This window comes from Equus przewalskii, chromosome 2 (assembly GCF_037783145.1).
Source record: "Equus przewalskii isolate Varuska chromosome 2, EquPr2, whole genome shotgun sequence".
Classification (NCBI taxonomy): Eukaryota; Metazoa; Chordata; class Mammalia; order Perissodactyla; family Equidae; genus Equus; species Equus przewalskii.
In genome coordinates, this window is record NC_091832.1 from 63,065,963 (window position 1) to 63,087,142 (window position 21,180).

Consider the following 21,180-nt stretch of genomic DNA (forward strand, 5'->3'; position numbering starts at 1 on the left):
CAGGCTGCTGAAGTGGAGTGCTCGAGCTTAATCTTGGCCAGCCCCAAGATCACTTTTATTTTTATAAATAGCAAACAAGCACTTCATCTAAAGTGTGAATCAATACGTTATAAACATACTTTCTAACCTAGCTGTTCTCAATAAGGAGAGTGTAGGAAAAGGTGGTGAATTTTAGAAATCCTTGGAAATTTTTCCAACTGTATAGCCCCTTCATCCATTCTTACATGGCTCTTAGATAACTCCGTTTGGTGGACGTGGTAGACAGAACAATGGCCCTCTTGAAGATGTTCACATCCTAATCTCAAGAACCTGTGAATGTGTCACCTTACAGGGCAAAAGGGACTTGGCAGATATGATTAACCTAAGGAGCTTCAGATGGCAAGATTATCTCTGTGGGCCTGGTGTAGTCAGGGGATCTTCATAAGGAAGAGTCCGAGTAAGAGAGAGAGAAATTGGAAGATCCTACACTGCTGGCTTTGAAGATGGAGGAAGGGACCATGAGCCGTGGAACGCAGAGGGCTTCTAGACTGGAACAGCGAAGGAAACAGATTCTCTCTTAGAGCCTCCAGAAGGAATATAGCCCTGCCAACTCATTTCAGGCTTCTGATCACCAGAACTGTAAGACAATACATTAGTGTTGTTTTAAGCCGCTAAGTTTATGTTAATTTGTTACAGCAGCAATAGGAAATTAATATAGTGGTGCTCACTGGCGTGTGTGGTTTGGGAAAACTTCTGATACTCCTTCTACTGCTAATAAGAATCACTATTTTGATATTTTACTAGGAGCTGTTCAGAATAATGTTGTGCTTTCTTATGTTAAATTTAAGAATATTGATAAGGAAGAATGTCAGACAGAAGGCTTTGTTTGGAAAAAAAGTCTTAACTATTAAAAAGAAAATCTAGAATATGTCCCTGATGGGATAATGTACCGAAACTGGACTTCTGTCTTCCGTACAACTCTATAATGATGCAAGCTTATAGCTTCAAATTAGTCAACGTTACTGTCTCATGCATGAAATTTAAAAAAATAACATAAATGTAGGTTTATACTGCTTAAAAGAAAATACTAAAAAGTTACTAAAAGCAATTTATTATAGAAATTTTAAAAACTTTCATTTTTTATGGAAATAATAGACATTTTGCAAACTCCTCTAGTGATCTGATTTACCACAATTTCATTAACTTCCAACTTTTCAAAAGTATGTCCATAACCTAAAGCAAGAATATCTCAATAATGTTTGTCATGATGTTTGAAGAATCATAATAAGTAAATACTTAATGGCACTAAAACATAATTCTTAATAGTCTATTAATTTCTTAAGTGATTATGCAACAAACATTCTCTAACATGCTAAACAGAGCTTAGAACTGCTAAGTAAATAAATGATTGCTGAGGGGTAATTTTCAGATGATTCCAGCTTCTTTTGTGGGCACCTGATGTTGGGGATGTGATGGATTCACTGAAGCTGACTCTGCAAAGAAAGAGCTGGGTCGGTGTGAACCAGGCGCCAAGGGGAAATCAGACGAGCTGCCTAGATCTCCCTGCGTAATAAAGAGAGCAGAAAATGCATCACCGGAGTTGATCATTTTCATGTCCAGACTCTAAGGATAATTATTAGAGTCTTTTAGGGTATACGTAGTGTCTTTAAACGGCAGTTTTGTCAAAAACTCTGCAGAGGTATTCTTCATATAGTTTATTCCTATTTCTGACCTCAATAAAAACTGAAGGCACTATTTAATCATGATTCTGTGATATTATTTCTACAGGAGACTCAAGCAATGAGAGTCCAGTTCCACTTTTTTCAATGGAAAAAAATCCCTGCCATTTTTGTGCTCTTAATAAATGGTACTTTGCACACATAAATGTACATCTTTTTAATATTTTGCAAAGTAGATATTATTATCCCTTTTTTAACAGGTGAAGAAACTCAGATCAACAAAATAGATGGACTGACCCAAAGTGACAGAGCTGGTATTTGAACCCAGAACTGACAATAAAGCTCATGCTCCTTCTAGATTTGACACAGGAGAATCTGTTAGGGAAAAGTAGGATAGTATGTTCCCTAAACTGTGCCTGTCAAATATCAAGTGGCTCAATTAATTTTTGGATAAAAAGAATTGAAGCTGAAGGTGCAGGCAGGTGTCTGAATGCAAGTATTATGGTAGTGTAAAAGGACTCCTAGCAAAAAAAGAGAACTGGACACCTTAGTTACTCCATTTAGATGCAGAAATGTTGATGATTTATTAAGAAAATTTAAGATCCTGTTTCGGTGCTGTTGTCTTAACGAGGAATTAACCCATTTTTACACAGTGAGCTGAATGGATACCAGGACTGAATTTGCTTCAGCAAGCAACTTTAGATACGTTCAAATAGTCCAATAAGAATTCATCTAAAGACGCAGAAATTTGCAGCATAATGTATGAATGAGGAGGTCTTAGCCTAAAAGGTTTTGAGGAGAAGACATTACCTATCTCCGCATGGTTGCTGTTCAATATTTGATTTTAAATGTGCTGCAGCTTGGCTGTCTTCCAGGAGCCAATTAATGCCATCCCTCTGATTGGGGAGTGCAAAAGTGATTTGAGGATTAATCTAATTCATAATAAGCTATTCTTTCTGAAAACAATTAGCCAGCCAGGGTCTAGATTATTAAGGCCGTCCCTAGAATGCGGTAAGACAAAGTCTTTCAATTTATCTTGTATGAACGGAACATGAAGCTATTTTATCTAAAATCTGGTTCTTATCACCTAGATATAATTTAAGAAGGGCGTTGAAATACACAGTTCCATGTCATTTAGGCTGAGAATTTCATCTGCCAAAAGTCCTTTCCTCTGATTCTTGAGGGGGGTTGATCTTATAAAATGATCTGGAAGATAAGGGCTTTGGAATATGACCAGAAATCTTAACAATATTTGTATCATCTACTGAGTCAAGCAAGAACAATAAATAAAAGGTGGTAAACGGTGGGAAAAACTTATTATGTTTTACTTAGGTGACCAAATATATATGATTTAAGCAAGTACAGTTGTACAACTATAATTATTCCTAAACTCAGCGTGTTTCTCTGAGAGACTCAGCCAAGTGCTTTAATGATAAGACGACAGGCATCCAGGGCTGACCTTGACTTTGTTTTAATTTGGCTTGATGGTGTCATGGCTTTTTGATAAAGAAATAGGTAACAATCTGAATTCATATACCTAAGACGATATATGGATATGTTTTCCAAAATATAACTGTATCATGCTGAAGACCAAGTTCCTCTTTGCTGAAGGTTAGTGTTACTATAAGGCATTGCTAAGCACAAACACAGTGTTCGCTGCGTTGTGCAACGTTGCACAAGACAAGCATTGTCTGCAACTTCCACATAATGCCTGGATCTGCACCACCTGAAGTCCATCCATAGAATGTCCGCCTGGGAACCAAGGGATCTTTTCCTTCCTAAATCTAGGATTTCTTGGTCTTGAAACTAACACTTTAGATTGGAGATAGCTTAGAATGGCCCCTCTCCCCCAGTGATTCTCACTTCCTGGTGTTCACACCTTGTGTTATCTCCTCCCTTGGAATGTAGCCACAACCTGGGATTTATTTCTGACCAATAGACTGTGGCAAAGGTGAAGGATTGTCACCCACGTGGTTAGATTGCTTTACATTACTTCATTTTAGTGGACTTGAGAGAGATGCTCCAGACTGGCTTGGTGAAGTAAATAACCATGTTGAGGAAGCTCACATGACAAGGAACTTTAGGCAGTCTCTAGGAACTGTGATTGCCTCCAGCTGACGGCCAGCAAAAAGCTGGGGCCCTAAGTCCTCCAGCTGGCAAGCAATGAATTCTGCCAACTGCCTGAATGAGCTTGGGAGCAGATTCATCCCCAGTCAACCCTCCGGATAAGAGGGTTGCAGCCTTGCGAGACCCTGAGCATAGGACCCAGCTAAGCTTTGCCCAGAAGCTAAGCTTCTGGCCCATGGAAACTATGACATAATTAATGTTTGTTGTTTTAGGCTGCTTGGTTTGCAGTAAGTTATCATGCAGCAATAGAAATGAATGCAAGAATTTTTAAAATATCGAGTTAAAGAACTAAGTTTTTAAATTTCATAGTTTTGGGAGTATGCTGGTATTTTTGCTTCTCTGCTCCTGCCATGTATCGAGGAAGCAGATACTCTGTATTGTGAACTAATGTGAGATTGGTTAATGTATGCCCAACATAGGAGCATCAGCAGCTGCTGCCAGAGGCCTGGTATTTTTCCTAATACTTGTAGCTTAAAAGACAAGTGTCCATGGCTGTGCTGCATTGACTCGCTAAATAGGGTGAAACAGAACCTGCTTGTTAGGGCCCAGTTAACACTCATTATTCAGACATTTTTTGTTTTCAGACCATCTGTTTTCAGCAGTTCAACTGTCTATATGTTGTTGACAGGAATTTGACAGATTAATTTCGAGAAAAACATTAAATTCGATCAAGGGATATTTATAAGATGTTGTGGACTTGAATAGACAGGAAAGAAAAATAAACATACAACACAGAGGAATAAAGAAGAGATGTAAGGCAAGAGGAATTTTCGAGATTACTTATTGCTAAGGTGCTTCCAAATTCATTTGTGCTCTGTTGTACTTGTTTCTGATTATTTCCTCTGCTGCTCTTGGCTTTTACTACATGATTGCTCCAAAATGTGAACCACTACTAGCAGTCTCACAGATTTAGGTTTATTTCCTTGCCATCCAATCAGTCTTCCTTTGAGTTTCTGTTTCTCCAATTATACGTTGCTTACTTATGCTGTGCATTTTTATTGTGGTGGATTGGGGTATAAATGGAAGAGAAAATTAAGAAACTCCAATTCAAAGAGGAAGAAAAGTAAAAATCTCCCCCCAAATCCCTAGAAATAGGATGTACAGTCTTTATAGGTAGGGCAAATTAGATGCAAATAACAGGTGATTCATGATTTTTTTTGTCTTATCCTTCTAATTGTTCAAAGATTAGAAAATCAAAGAATGATTTGGGAAGTTTATAACAGCAGCAAAAAATAAAATTATTTATACTTTATTACAAATACATACTCTATTTTTTCCCCATTACCTACTTGACCTTAGATATATCACTTAATAGGTGTGGGTCTCAGTCTCCTGATTTTAAATTGAGGCATTGGAAAGCTATTCCTGTAAGGTTGAATTCTGGTTCCATTGTGATCACAATGTGTAGCTCAAAGGATTTGAAGGCTGAAATGAGAAAACATACTTTCCACTGTGTCTGATTCAGGATAGGGGCTCAGTAAATTTATATAATAATTCTTTTTCTTTCTCTTGCTTTCTGGTTTAATTTTCTACCTATGATTTGATAGGGAAGCAGCAAAAACTAACCATTATTTGAAAATAAATTGAGGTTGTGACTTTCTAAGAAGGAATTGAGATTTTTCTCATAATTGAGTAATTGCATTTAATATATTTACTTATAAATGGGTCTGTCTCTTCCCAAGCACTCTAACACATAAATACAACATTCAGGAAATGAAGCCACACAGGTAATTCTTGGCACTGTACATCATAATGAATTCAGTTGGGGTTTTAATACACACATATGCCATAGTGTCTTTTCTTTATTTCCTAGGTTGTGGCAATGACAGGAGCATTTACTACTTTCCATTGTTCTATTACTTATTGTCACAACAATAATAAGTATAAAAACACTTTGTAATTATGTAGCAGAAGAGCTTAGAAAAAGGCATTGCATGAATACAAATCAGAATTCTCATGTAAATTGTTTCCAGCAGTAAGTGGCATTGACCATTGATACATTCATCTTCCTGCATTCTGAGTGCAGAATTGATCGTTAGTATCTACACATCTCTTATTTAATAGAGACATCCTTTCTGTATTATGAATCATTTACACAATTTTAACAAACTGCCAAGCACATTCAAGTGTATACCAAAAGAGTGGTGGCCCGATGACATCTACCACACAACACAAAATTATTTATTCCTGCCATAAATGTTATGTGAAGACAGAATGATAAAATGTAGTTAGTCTCTGTAATCTAGGGACATGTGATTTAAGTCTGGAGGTGGAATAAACCATATGTAGCCACAATGTGCTCATGGTACATGACGGCTAATTGGTGGTTGAGACTGTAAATTCTGTTTGTATTTAGTGGAAGTGCATGAATGATTAAGTAGAGCTACAGTAACAGTGTTTCATGGAGAAGCAGATCCCTAAAGAATTTGTTTTTTTGTAGGCAGAATGAAGTGTCAATGTGCAAAATATTTCTGAATGACTTTTGACATTGCCATGGCATGTTTAAATTGGTGGCAGTTTGTAACAGCATAGGAAGCTAGCAGCAATATAAAAACCTAGGGGGAAGACAACCGCCACCGCCAAAACTGGACAACTTCAGTGTGTTGCGGGAGAGTAAAACTGAGCTGCTCCCTTCTTTGCTGCCAGCTCCGAAGGACTGAAGGTGCCAGGCACTGCCTTCTCTAACCTCCTGGCTTCCTTCAGGTTTCAGTTCAAATTTTCAGAGACCACCTTTCAGATGCTACTCTGTAAAATATCATATGCATTTCTTGCCTCACCCGTTGCCCTAGCCGTTGGTACTTCTTGTTTACCTTGCAGAACTTAACTCTTCTCCTAAGCCCTTGTCACGATCACACGCACACACACAGACACACACACTTCTAGTTGTCTGTTTTGCCTACTGGAATATGAGCTCCATGAGGACTAACATTCTTGTTTTGTTCACTGTTCTATCTACCCAGAGCCCAGAAGAGCACCTGGGACATAGTATGTGCTCAAGAAGCATCTGTTTCATGGATGAATACTGCATGAAATTAAGAATCAAACTGCCCTCTATTTTAAAAGGCAGGTAAGTTGGGGCAAAGATGTCATGTTGAGGAACGTGGTGATTTGTATGTATTGACAACACCTCTGTTCACACTCTTCAGATAACTGAAACTTCGCCTTCTAACATCTGTGGGATCTGAACTCGCACAAGAGCCAGGCATACACATTGCGGGCTGGGCACTGCCAGCGTGATTATTGACAAAGAGGCAGTTTCTGCCGATCTGGCAGCGTAGATGGACCCGCATCACATTCAAGGCTTCCAGGAACGGCAGGGGAGAATTTGGCAGGCTGTATACGGCTGAAGAGAGATCTCTGCACTCATTATTACCCCATTCAAATGTCCCTTTTTCATTAATGGGAAACCAGACAACCAATCAAGCGAAAGTCCCACAGTTCTCTGACCCTTGCCAGTGCTGTAAGAAGGCAAAGTGTATTTTTTTTTTGAATGGTTACAATAGACAGACTTATAGTCCATAATGGGTTAAAGCTGTTGAAAGCTCATCTGGAAAAAGCTACAATTACTAACATTTACCGACAGCAATTGTGACAATGGAGAACAATTTTCTTAAAGCTAATTCAAACAATCTTTGGAGTGGCCATTTGTAGCAGTAAATAGTTTGCTGTTGCGGTAGACGATTTAAAGAGAAATTTTTTCCCCATCGTGTAGCTAAGCCAAGCACATATTGAAGCTTCCTTGGGAAAGGAAATGTGGGAGACATATCTTATTAAAAGGCATTCATTTCTCTGTTCTCAAACTAATGTGGCATGCCGCCGCTTCGCTACATAATGAGTGAAACATCGGTGCATAATTAGCCATCACCTTATGACAGCATGAGCTGTTAATCAAACAATAATTTTAAGGGTTGTCATGGAAGGAAGGTTCAAGTTTATTCTTGGATTTTTTTTTTTAAGTAGTACAAGCTGCTAGGTTGTGAAGTTCTGAAAAAAGAAACATCAAACCTTAAATATCAAAATTTTCTTTTTAACTGAAATAATATTGCTATTCATCCTTAGAGGTTGTCATTGCTATTCAGAATCGCCTTCAAGATTTTCTTTTGGGCTTCTCATCACTGAAAGTGTTTTAGTCTACTGAAAAGAAAAGATAAATGAAGTTAGGAACTTTAAGTTTTTGGTTAAGTCTTGGTAAAAATTTGGACAGGTAAATTTCGTTGCTTTCTGGTTTTCTCTCTTAAATCATTGAAATCACTTTTATACAATATTAAAATAATAGTATTTAGGTTTAAGTTTTATATCAACCAGTTAATTCAGTTTAAGAAACAAAACAAATGAGATTTGGCTGGTTTAATTGTTTTGCTATTGGTGTGAAATTACTAAAAATACTGTAGCCTGGAGACTTGGCCTTCTAGACTCTAAAACTTTTGTTCATTATGTCAATGTGGATGATTGAAATATCTATTTCACTCATTCCAACAAAGCTCCAATTCCATGTAAGCCTCAAAACCTATTTTTTTTCGTTCTGTCTCGTTGCGTTTAAGAGTGGAACATTAGTGCTCAATTGAGTTTTGAAGTCCCTCTGTGTTTGAAAGAGGCCCAGCTGGACTGCTAGATTTGGCCACTGAGACATCTGGGCTCCACAAATCCATCAGCTCCTTGGGCTGTGCACGTTGGAGCTACCATCCTGCTCACACCAGAGGACAGACGATTTCTTCCTACACTACAACTCTCTTCCCCCAGGACGGCTAATGATCAATAGTCATATCTTCAAAGAATATGCCATCTGTCAGTAGTAAGACAGCTAAGGGGAGACTTGGGAGCACTAAATGGAGAAAAATAAGTTTTATTTCCGTCAGTGTTGAGATTGGTAGGCAGTTCAGCAAATGAAACAAGAAAGGCTGAACTCAAAGTCCATAAGGTAGGGAAGTCTGCCTGCTCTACTTTATAGCAGCTACAGGCACCAGTCCCAGAACCTTAACAGAAACCTAGAAATTGATTGTAGTCTGCCAGCTGATCATTAAGTGAAGTGATAAGGATGACCATTAAGGTATTTTGACATGAAGGCAGATTTATGAAGTAGGAGTTTTGAAGGGGTATGAATTTCTAGCAGCATATGGATCTTAGCCAACTAATCCAGACTACTAAACTTAAAGCTAAAATAAAACTAAATGAAAATTAAAATAATATCATATCTGAATTGCAGCTGAGAATAAAGAGAAATAAATGATATCCATATCAGTGCATTCTTACAAAAATTTTCTAGGTAATTTTATGTGATATAACATAATAATATTGGCGGGTTGACACATTACTCTTCCCTTCTCTCTTTGGAACCCTAGATACAGCATACGCCTAATAAGGACATGACTCTTACCACAGAGTTATATTGATCAGTTTAATAGAAAATGCCATGAAATGTGTATTGCGAATCTTCTATGTGGCTGCAAATAGATATTTAGTATTCTTGAGTGTTTTATCTTTCCAAAGACTGTAATCACAGGAAGGATAGGAGAAACTAGCAATAGTGGTTGCCATCAGAGAGCGAAACTGAGGGATTATGAGACAGCTGAGGGAAAGAGACTTATTTTCACCATATGAACCTTCTTAGCTTTTGAAATTTGATTCACGGGCATGCATTATTTGTTCATATGTATGTTTTCAAAAATCAACTCAAAATGGATTAAAGACTTAAAATGTAAGACCTGAAACCATGAAACTTCTAGAAGAAAACATAGGCAGTAGGCTCTTTGACATCAGTCTTAGCAGCATATTTTCAAGTACCATGTCTGACCAGGTGAGGGAAGCAAAAGAAAAAATGAACAAATGGGACTACATCAAACTAAAATCTTCTGCACAGCAAAGGAAAACATCAACAAAACAAAAAGACAACCTAACAATTGGGAGAAGATATTTGCAAACCATATATCAGATAAGGGGTTAATATCCAAAATATATAAAGAACTCATACAGCTCAACAACAAGAAAACCAACAACCCAATTGAAAAATGGGCAAAACATCTGAACAGAGACTTCTCCAGAGAAGATATACGGATGGCCAACAGGCATATGAAAAGATGTTCAACATCATTAGCTATCAGGGAAATGCAAATCAAAACTACAACGAGGTATCACCTCACTCCAGTCAGAATGGCCATAATTAACAAGACATGAAACAACAAGTGTTGGAGAGGATGTGGAGAGATGGGAACCCTCATACACTGCTGGTGGGAGTGCAAACTGGTGTAGCCACTATGGAAAGCAGTATGGCGTATCCTCAGAAAATTAAGAATCGATCTACCACATGATCCAGCTATCCCACTGCTGGGTATTTATCCAAAGAACTTGAAAATGAAAATGAATAAAGATACATGCAGCCCTATGTTCATTGCAGCATTATACACAATAGCCACGACTTGGAAGCAACCTAGGTGCCCATCAAGGGATGAATGGATAAAGAAGATGGGTATATATGCACAATGGAATACTACTCAGCCATAAGAAATGATGAAATCTGGCCATTTGTGACAACATGGATGGATCTTGAGGGGATTATGCTAAGTGAAATAAGTCAGAGGGAGAAAGTCAAATACCGTATGATCTCACTCATAAGTAGAAGATAAAAACAATGACAAACAAACACATAGCAATGGAAATTGTATTGGTGGTTACCATAGGGGAAGGGGGGGAGGGAAAAGGGGTGTTTAGGCTCACATGTGAGGGGATGGACTATAATTAGTTTTTGGGTGGTGAACTTGATGTAATCTACACAGAATTTGAAATATATTACGATGTACATCTGAAAGCTATACATAGTTATAATGCAACGTTACTGCAATTAAAAAAATAAATGACATATTTTCAAATTCATATATATTCAAATATTTAAATTATATATTTGAAGTATGTAATTTTCTCACTTTTTCAATACTTAATCCTACTTCCTTTCTCAGGCCTGAGCCTTTGGGATGTGCTTGCTCCTCTGGTCCCTAATAATTTCCAGCACCTAACGTAAAGGTGAAATCATAGCCTCCTAAAGGCCCATTCACTTGACTGTAGGTCTCTCTTAATTCTCTTCTTATTTTTTGACCCACCTTGCCTTAATAAATAGGACAATTTTAAAAAAGCTTCTTTTTACTTTTGTAATATTTCATGAGAAATATTGACAGGGGCAAACACACATATGCACACATTATGCATAAATGCTGACAGATAACAGGCATATATTAAATATTGAACTTCCTTTTGAGAAAAAGGATGATTTAGCCTCCTGAAGAAAGTCAGATAAGGACAGAAAGTGGGACTGTGAGAAACTCAGGGAAGGGTTTGATGGGAAACTGGTCCTCTTGGTGTATTACTATCTCGCACCTCTGAAACTCTTCTGGGAAATCTCTTAAGGCTTCCCAGTGCGTAATTTACAGTCTATCAGGGAATTAAGTATTCCAAAGCCTCTACTTTCCTGTATTTTTCATATGACAGATGCTATCAACTCAATAGGTGTGTATCAAAGAGGAGAGAAAGTCCTTTTGCCACAAGCATAGAAACTTGAGACTGGGCTACATTATTTGTAGGGTCTATCTCCTCCCTCCTTCCCACTTGCCTTTGTCTTCCTAGCATCATAGGGAAAAAAAAAAAAGGAAACTAAAACTGTTTTCAAGGGGATCAAAATCTGGGATTAGGTACACTTATGCCAATTTTCGTGGGTTAAAATTAACCTTCACACTAGTTCATTCATTAAATTGTCACCAGAAAGTGTATAACACAGAAGCAAGGAAAAGCAATCTTCCAGCTGTGGAAATGGAGGGAAAGTGTATGCTTAACGAGAAAGGAGAGCAGTACTTACCCATTATTGTGATTTCAAAGAAAAAAGTACCGTGATGAGGCACAATGACTTTTTGAAGAGCTTGTTAGGCATGAACTGGAAAAAACGTCACAAGCACTTCCCAGGATAGAGCCCAGATGCAGGGAAATTGACAGTTATAAATGAGTGGTGATCTGTTAAAGTATGCCTTGTTGCTGAGAAGCCATCTCATTTCAAACATCTCAAATCACTTGTACCACTCTTGAAACATAATCACCAAGGCTTTTCTGAATTGGACCTGCCATATCAGCCTTAGAGCCACTCTATAGAGCTGTCCTAAGAATTGCTGATAGGCTGTTCGTCTTCTATCTCAGCGAGACCTGAATCAAACGCGAAAATAAAAGATTTCAAATGGGTAGGTTTAAAGAGATGATCAGATAAATGTAGAATTTCCAGGAAACTAGAATTATTTGTGAATTTCTAGTGACCTAGGAGAAGATATTCTTTGTAGTCTTTTAATCTTTAATTTCCATTTTCATTGAGAAGATCTAGGATTTCAGGCTGCAAGGTCAATATAAAAATCTATTTCATTATTTATTTATTTATTTTAAAATTTTATTTTCCCTTTTTCTCCCAAAGCCCCTGGTACATAGTTGTGTATTTTTAGTTGTGGGTATTTTACTTTTATAATTAGCAAAAAGGATTGGAAAATAAGATAATGAAATTCTATGTACAATAGCATTAGAGCATCAGATACTTAGGAATAAATTTAGTAAAAGATGTGCATAACCTATATGCTGAAAACTAAACTATGAAATATTGCTCAGAAAAACTAAAAAGGACTTAAATAAGTGGAGAGAAATGCTATTTTCAATTATTGGAAGACTTAGTATTGTTAAGAATCAGTTATCCCAGATTGATCTATAGATTCAACACAATCCCAATCAAAACCCCAATAAGGTTTTTTAAAGAAGTAGATAGCAAATATTCTTATTGTTGCTTTAACAAATTGCCACAAACTTAGTGGCTTAAAGCAACACAATTTCTTATCTTATAGTTGTAGAGTTCAGAAGTCTGAAATGAGTCTAATGGGGCTAAACTCAAAGTGTTGGCAGGGCCAATTCCTTCTAGAGGTGGCATCTTGTTCCCTGCTTCATCCAGCTTCTGATGGCTCCCAGCATTCTTTGGTTTGTGACCACATCACTTCAATCTCTGTCTCATTGTCACCTTGCCTTTCCCTCTTTTGTAGTCAAATCTCCCTCGGCCTCCCTCTTATAAGGACAAGCGTGATTATATTTATGGCCCATTTGGATAATCCATGACAATCTCTGCTTTCAAGATCCTTAACTGAATCACACCTGCAAAGTCTCTTTTACCATATAAGGTAACATTCTCAGGTTCCAGGGGTGAGGAGCTGAATCTTTGAGAATCATTATTCGGCCTCCCATGGAAAATGAAAACTCATTCTAAAACTTATATAGAAATGCAAATAATCTAAAACAGAAAAGACAACCTTGAAGAAAAAGAACCATGTTAGAGGATTTATGCTACGTGGTTTCAAGACATACTATAAAGCTACAGTAACCAAGTCAGTGGTCTTGGTGTAAGGATGGAGAAATAGACTGATGAAACTACAGGAAAATAATACTTTCTTGAATTTCTCAGTATTCCTGTAAAAAGCCCTCACCTCCTGAGCTATATATGCTATGAAGTTAGAGATTGTTTGCTTTCACTTCTCCTAGAAACATTTTCATAGAACCTAAGAACTGGATCTATAGTGTTTTGGTTTTTTTTAAAAACTTGTCACCCCAAAAGCCAAATGGTTATATCCCTAGGTACCTAGATTAGCTCCAAATGTGCTAAGGAGACTAGAGCATTATATTCTTAGGTGTTTAAACTTCAAATAATCCAAATTTCTGCCAAACTGGTCATGTATTTTCTGATTTGATTTAAATAAAAAGTGATTCTTTTTGCAAAAATAGATGGAACTCCCTCTCCCCATCTCTCAGCCTATAGAATGTCGATGATCAAACTTTAGTTCGTTTAGGATTTACTCAGAGATTCCTAGATTCAACTTGTAGAAATTTATGAATAAGGGTCTGGGAAGGGCCCAGAAATCTATCTTTTTAACAAGATAAAAGAGTTTCTGATGCAGGTGGTCTAAGGACCTCTCTTTGAACATGGCTGTAGAAAAATGTTGATTCCCCAGAGAAAATGATGATTCAAAGTACTTAGTGAATGACTGGCAGCAATTTACAGATCATCAAAGAGGAGAATGAAGGCTTCCATGGAAGTCAATTAACAATGGGAGAGAAACAAAGTGGGTCATGGAAAACGTTCAAAATGGTCTATAGTATTTCTAATATTAGTCCTACTGATTAAGGTCCTCAATGAGGAGAAGAGCCTAGTGATAATATCGTAAGTAACAGTTCATTGTTTTATCATCTTTACTGTGCTCCATTTAAAGAGTAACTGCCTTTTTTTTTCTTTTTTTTGAGGAAGATTAACCCTGAGCTAACATCTGCCACCAATCCTCCTCTTTTTGCTGAGGAAGACTGGCCCTAAGCTAACATCCGTGCCCACCTTCCTCTATTTTATGTGGGATGACTGCCACAGCGTGGCTTGACAGGCGGTGCGTAGGTCTGCACCCGGGATCCGAACTGGCCAACCCCAGGCCACTAAAATGGCACGTGTGAACTTAACTGCTGCGCCACCAGGCTGGCCCAGTAACTGCCATTTTATAAGTACCATTAGATGATTATTTACTAGTGACAGGAACTCTACTATTTTCTTTCTCTCTCTCTCTCTCTCTCTCACACACACACATACACATCTATCTGTACATTCTTCTTTAATCCCTACAAGAGGGGCATATAATATTTTATCTTTATTTTTCAGATGCAGAAACAAAATAAATGGCAGAGCCACAATTTGAACTCGGGCTGTTTGACTCCATTGCCTGTGTTCTTAAACCCTGGTCCACATTATTACATATAACAATCTTTTGAGGAATAGATTTGTAAATAGGAAGCTGGATGAGCTAGATCTTAAGTGACTGTTAGAAATAAATTTCTGTTACACAGAGTGAGCATAACCAACAGGTAATACACTTTTTAGGCAAAAATAAAGTGCTTTTGGTGAGTGGCCTGGTTTAGAGGTGCTTATGGGAAATTTAGCGAAGGAAGTGGGTACAAGGCAGCACAGGTAACAGGGGACTGTGTTATAAACAAAGATGTTTGCACCCCATTTGGGGGGAGTATCAGGGAATCTTTGAAGATGTGACATAATGCAAGCTTTGGAAGACTAATTTGACAATGCTCTCCAATATAGGGTGGATCGTAAGTGATCAGGAATTAGAATCAAGGTGATCAGTTTTGAAGCAAATACATTATTTAGAAGAGAAATAATAAGCTCAGCTATTATTAGTTGGATCTACTGAAATTGCCAGAAACTTAGAGAAGATCTAGTCCCTGTGGCCTTTATAAAAGCGTTTTCACTTCAATTTCAAATTACTGAACTTGTGAATTAGAGGAACCACTGTTATTTGGTGTTTTTCACTAGATTATCTTGGGCCAGCTTTTCAGTTGGGTAAACAGAGTTTATGCCAGGTGATTATGTCGTGATTTTGAAGAAATTTAATATGTTTGGAAATAAATTGTGCACAGCTGCTCAATTCAACTATCCTTTCAGGCCATTTTAGTTTCTCCTGGAAATGTGTATGTCTGATCTTTCAAAACTACCTCTTCCTTTATATATGAGCTTTCCTCTTTGGTCTATGTTACAGATAAGCTTTGCAGAATTTTATTAAAAATACAACAAATTCAGCAAAATAGTGTCCCATCACTTCTGTCAATGCCAATATCGTTATACACATTCAGAATCATTTCAGCCTCTAAACATTGGCATTTCACTGTATCGTTAGACAACAGTCTGTGGCAGGGTAAAAATCTTAGTCTGGTTAGTGCAATGATAAAATATAGTACCAAAAAATAGTCCTGCATGCTAGTAATTAGAACAAGACCAATAGCCTACTTAGCTCAGTTTGGAAAACACGGGGTTTTTTTTATGGAAGCTATTTGATGCATCTTCGTTGTGCCAGAACAAACGGCATATTCAATATAAAAGTCAATTAAATATTTATTTGCAATTAGATAAATGAAATATTGACTGATTTGCTCACTTATACTTTTCTACTAGTTGTTTGGTACATGTGTATCCTTCCCTTTTCTTGGTAGGATTAAATAATTCCTTAATTAAGTGCAGTGTATAAAATATAAGTGGTTCTTTACCTGATTTAGCAGTCTGAACATTTAAGTACACTTAGATTTTTATTTACTATTATTGATGATTAAAACAAAAACCCTCAAAAATAAAAGAATAAGAGCAACAGCTATCATTTATTGAGTAACTAATATGTGCAGGTACTATGCTAAATCTTTTGTCAACAAAAGCTCCTTTATTTCTCATGATAATCTTATGAGTATACATTGTGCAGGTAAGAAAACTAAGAGTGAAAGAGGCTAAATAATTGTGTAAGAAGTCACACAGTCTGTAAGAGGAAAGTTGGGCTTTGATTCTAAATTGGTCCAACCCCCAAGCTCAATGATTCCTCTTCACATGATATTGCTTCCTATAATAGGAAAATTGCAAATATCGGCAGTGATATTTCATTATAAGAAATACAAAGACAGATTGTGGTGTAAACCTTCTCTTTTTATTTGTAAGATGAATCAGCATCACGTCAAGGATAAGCTAAACATAATTTGAAGACAGAAAGCAAGATGGAGCTTTAGCGTGCTCTTCCTTAAGCAGATAACTCTCAAATCTCTCTCTCTTGTCTGACATTTCTCCAAAGCCACTGGACATCTGTCCTTTGAGAGTTTCCAGCTGCTCAAACTCAAAATGTCACCAACTGAGCTCATTATCTCTCCTTTCAAGTTTATTTATTTCTTGATTCCTTTCTGCCAGTGGCTCCACAGTCTTCAAGCTATCCATGCTTAAACACCGGTGGCAGCTCTGAGTTCTCTGGCTCCACCCTATATTTCTCAATTGCTGGGTCCTGTCAATTCTTCTTTCAAAATTATCCCTCTTCTCTGATTTCACTGTTACTACTCTAGTTCAGGCTGCTTTTGTTCTTTCCTGAAAGATCTTTGTACCTCAGGACAGCACATTGCTGGTTCCACAGCAATGCTTCTGAATCACTGCCTTGATTGTGCTACTCGACTTCTTTAAAACCTTCAATGGCTTCACATTGTGTATATTAGAGGATTGTCAGATACACTGCAGGATTCCCAATTATATTTGAATTTAATAGTTGCATGGGACGTACTTAGAGTAAAAAAAATGTTCACCTGAAATTCAAATTTAACTTGGTGTCCTGTGTTTTTATTAGCTAAATCTGACAACCCCATTATATTATTGAATGTAAACTCTTTAGTCAGCTATCCCATAAATGAGCTCAGCCAATGGCTCTGGTTTTATCCATCACTTCTGCTATTCCTGCAGTCCATCGTCCAGTCAGATGATATTACTCACTGGACCCGCATACGAGTGATCCTGCTGCTGTAGACTGAATTTTTGTATGTCCCCCCACCCCCAGTTTGCATGTTGAAACTGAATCCCCAATATGATGCTATTTGGAAGGGGAGCCTTTGGGAGGTGATTAGGTCACGAGGGAGGAGCCCTCAGTTTATGTTGAGTATTCTGGTGTCAGGCCCATTGCATTCTTATTCCAACAGGTAAATTACATTAGTTTGGTTGTTCCTGATCTGTCACAAACAATATGTTTAAAGACAGCCCCGTTTCCCTCTTGGTGGACAAGTTTTACATGGCTTCAAGATTCTTTAGCTCTGATTTATTAACTATTTTTTGAGAACATGTATGCAAGCTGTATGGTGTTGGAAAAGCAATGCCTCAGGAACATAGCTCTGGCTTCTCTGAGCCTAATCAGTATGTAAATCATCAAGTAGAATACAAGTGCTCCACCGGCAAAATAGTCAGAATGTCATTCCCACCACTGCATATGGATGAAGCCATGGCTGATAAACTCCTTCTCCAAATGCGCTCTCTTGCTGCATTATTTATGGACTTCGAAGATGCAGGTTGACTCCTGCAGTAATTTCTTGGCGCTCTTCTCTTCCTAGTGGGGTCTGTGAGCAGTAACCTGATCCTTGGATGGAAAGCATTTATCCTTTCCTTGACAGTAAAATTGTTACTCTAGACAAGCAACAATTGAATTTTTTTCTTTTTTTTAAATTTTGTGCCTTTACAATCGTAGAAGTTGGAAGGAAAGAGAAGGTTTCCCTACTTTGGTTGTCCTTGTATATCTAAAAAAATATTTCATATGCTTCCACATGGTCCTTTTTAATTAGCATTGGTGCTTGGGATTGTTAAGGCATGTTGTATTATCTGAAAATTTAAATAAATATTCTCAATATTATGTAGTTCAAGTTCTTCTTCCCTCAAGTCCCTTTTCTTTTTTTCATTCTGTTAGTGCTACTGAAAGCATCCACAGAGATGGCAAAACTTGTTAAGCAAATTTACTGCAAAATACAGATTTTTTCAGGGAGCCGCAAAAGGGAAAAGGGATTTTTGCAACCTAGACATGGAATGCATAAAATACTTCAAATAACTGAAATAGAGTTTTCAGGGCAGGAGGGATTGTCTATAAAATATCCAAAAATTTCGCTTGGGAATGAGTACTTTACTTTTGCTAAAACCTGAAAATTCCCTTGCAGCAATTGTACATATTAAAATAAGCACAGGGATTGAAGGAATATGCTCAAGCCAAGGAAATGTTTAATAAGCTGTGCAAGGAACAGAAGTGGGGAGAGGAGAGGCGACAGGAATAGGAAGAGAAACTGTCTTCCTTTTCTTCTTTTTAAAAAATCTCTATCATTCCATCTGCCCCAGCTTTTTAACAAGCCCATCAGTTGCTTCATTCTACTGGTTCCTATCTGCCTCATGTTACATTTGAATGCTGCTTGTTAATTTCTCCCTGAACATTTTCTTTCTTTTTTTTTCTTCTCTAAGGTCATTCCTGAAACATGACTAAAATTTGCCTTTGAAATGTGGTGGCCCTTTTTCTTTTCCACACAGTTATTTTCTATATTTGGTTTCTTTGTTTTTTTGAGCAAGCACGTTCGCATTTGTTGGGAAAGTCTGAGTTTGGTCTGAAGATCATCTTCTGCTCTTTGCTTCTTGTGCTTGGATGAGGGTGGAGGTGCGTCTAGAACCCCCCCCCCCGCACCCCCCCCCCCCCCCCCCCCCGTGTTCTCAGCTGAGTTGTGTTGGGAAAGACTGAGCAGGTTGGATGGAAACAGCTATTTGGTCAGCAGGTAAATATCAATGCAAAGCTGTCAAAATCCAACTCACTCAAAGGCTGCAGAAATACACAAAGTTTTATCACCCACCCATTTTTCTGGTGCTACTGGTATTTCATATTATGGTCGGATTCCATAATACTGAGTTAATGTTAAAACCAGTAATGAGCAAATGACTAGACTCCTTCAGTGGATGGAAAATAATTAATAAATGATAGTGTGGCAGAATACCCAGGATTGTGTACTCCGTAAGGGTTTACTCATCTAAGATGAATAAGCAGTCAATTCCACAAAAGCTATTTACTAACCAAGGTCTCAGATGGGTCATAAAGTGTTTTGGATTCATGCAGTAATTTTCCTCCAAGAAATTTCATTCATTCCGATGCTGAAGGACAATATAAACGTGGAACTGTATTTTTTTTCCAACATATCCCTTTAAAAAAAGCAAGTTTTAGAAATATTTGTACTATACTACTCTTTCTGTAATGTTCTTTGGGGAACATTAATTTTCTGTAAGTCGCTATGGTTGGTCTTTCTTTGTTCTCTTTGTAATATAAATGTATTTCTATCTGTATTGCTGATTTCCTTTTCTTCTTAATTGCCCCGCAAGCACATACTCCTGAAAATCAGTGTTGATCACTGTATGATGTACAGTTGAAAACCCAGCTGCTGTTCCCACAACTCAGCACTCAAGGGAACCGAGGAGGTAATTCATTCTTGAATTGCTATTATGCTACTGTCCCAGAGAAGGGTAACTTGTTCCCCGGGGATGATCTTTTTCTCGAATATGTGTTTTTTCTCGAATATGTGAAAACTGTTTTCACAAAGTCCTTCCTAAAATTTCTGATAACTCTTCTTTAGAAAGTAAACTTATTTCAAGACAATATATGCAGTTTTTGTTAAGCTTCAGTATTCTGCATGAGACAAACTACCTCTAAGTTTACTTTTTTATGTGACCTTATTGTTATGAAGGGATAGACATAAGATAATCTGGAAAATAGAAAGAGGCAAATAGCAGAAGAAAATTACATATGGTTCTATTGTCCAGAAAGAACCAACATTCCCATTTTGATTTATTTCCTTCCAGGTACATACATATACACAAATACTACACAAATTATAATTTTAGACTCAAGAATCAAGCATTTACTCATTTTTATAATGATTCTTCGAAAAGGATCATTTTAAGAGTTTTTATTTATTGAGTATTATAAGGTTGTATAATATTTACTTCACCATTCTTACATTTAATTTTTAAAATATATCTTTGTTATTAAAAGTAATTCTACAATGAACATTATTATATAACTGATTTTGGCTGATTATTTCCTTAAGATAGATTCCTAGTATGAAAATTATTATGCAAATGCATAAAAAACCCAACTTTGATGGATATTTCCAAATAGTTTTCCAAAAATGTTTTAATAATAGACTTTCTCACTTTGTCAAATTATTTTCCCTCAACTTGTTAGGAAAAAAATAGTATCTTGTTTGAAATGGTTTTTCTTTGGTTATTAACAACATCGAACATTCTTGATTTCTACTTCTTTGTGCATTTTCTGTGTTCTGATTCTAGGAGTCTGGAGAGATTAGCTTTTTCATTAAAGGCGTTTGTCAAATGCCAGTGAGTCTCTATTCTCAGCGCTAACCAAGCTCCGTGGATACAGTTCCTCACGTTTGGCATTTGGGAAGTCAGATGTGAAAGCTTCGGAAAGATGCTTACGAGGTAATTATTTGTTTACTTATTCTTACATAACTGTCTGTTTTAAGAAACTTGAGTAGAAAAACTGGAATTTGTAAAATAAATTACAATGCAATGATTTTCAAACTGCGTTTCCTTCATTCCAGTCTATGACCTAAAGCATTTAAATATCTGAAAAAGATAGAAAACTAAATTGTTTCAAGCCCTCTTTTGATCATCAGGGAGAAAATGAATATAAAACAGTGATATTTTAATACAAGACAACACCAGGTACAGCTGAATATTCCAGATCCTAGCCTGGATAGATCCCTGACTGGACATTTCCCTGATTACTTATAAATGTAGATCTTACCAGTGCATTTGCTTTGGTTTTCTAGTTTTTTAAAAAAAATTCATGGCATCTGTGCATCTTTGTCTCTAGATTGGAAGTCACTCAGCTGTAATATTTTTTCTCCTTCCTTTGCATTACTCCTCTGGCTCCCAGTGTACACAGACCACGGTGCTCTGTGCTTGGTACATGGTGACTGACTAATGAGTTACTCAAGGGAACCACACGGGTAATTCTTTTTTTGG

At 37.2% G+C, this 21,180-nt stretch overlaps 1 protein-coding gene and 1 long non-coding RNA gene across 3 annotated transcripts in view; one reads left to right on the forward strand and one right to left on the reverse strand.

Moving 5' to 3' along the window:
• The window catches only part of GALNTL6 (polypeptide N-acetylgalactosaminyltransferase like 6), a 1,099,146-nt gene that overhangs the window by 217,640 nt on the left and 860,326 nt on the right, over window positions 1-21,180 (reverse strand). The gene's annotated exons all lie outside the window — the stretch shown is intronic.
• LOC139081644 (uncharacterized) overlaps window positions 1-21,180 on the forward strand; it is a 121,019-nt gene that overhangs the window by 33,543 nt on the left and 66,296 nt on the right. For both annotated transcript variants that reach the window (XR_011536800.1, XR_011536801.1), the window contains 3 exons: window positions 6,746-6,852; window positions 19,516-19,611; window positions 20,482-20,631. This is a non-coding gene — a long non-coding RNA (uncharacterized lncRNA). Of the gene's footprint in view, window positions 1-6,745; window positions 6,853-19,515; window positions 19,612-20,481; window positions 20,632-21,180 lie in introns of those variants that run through there.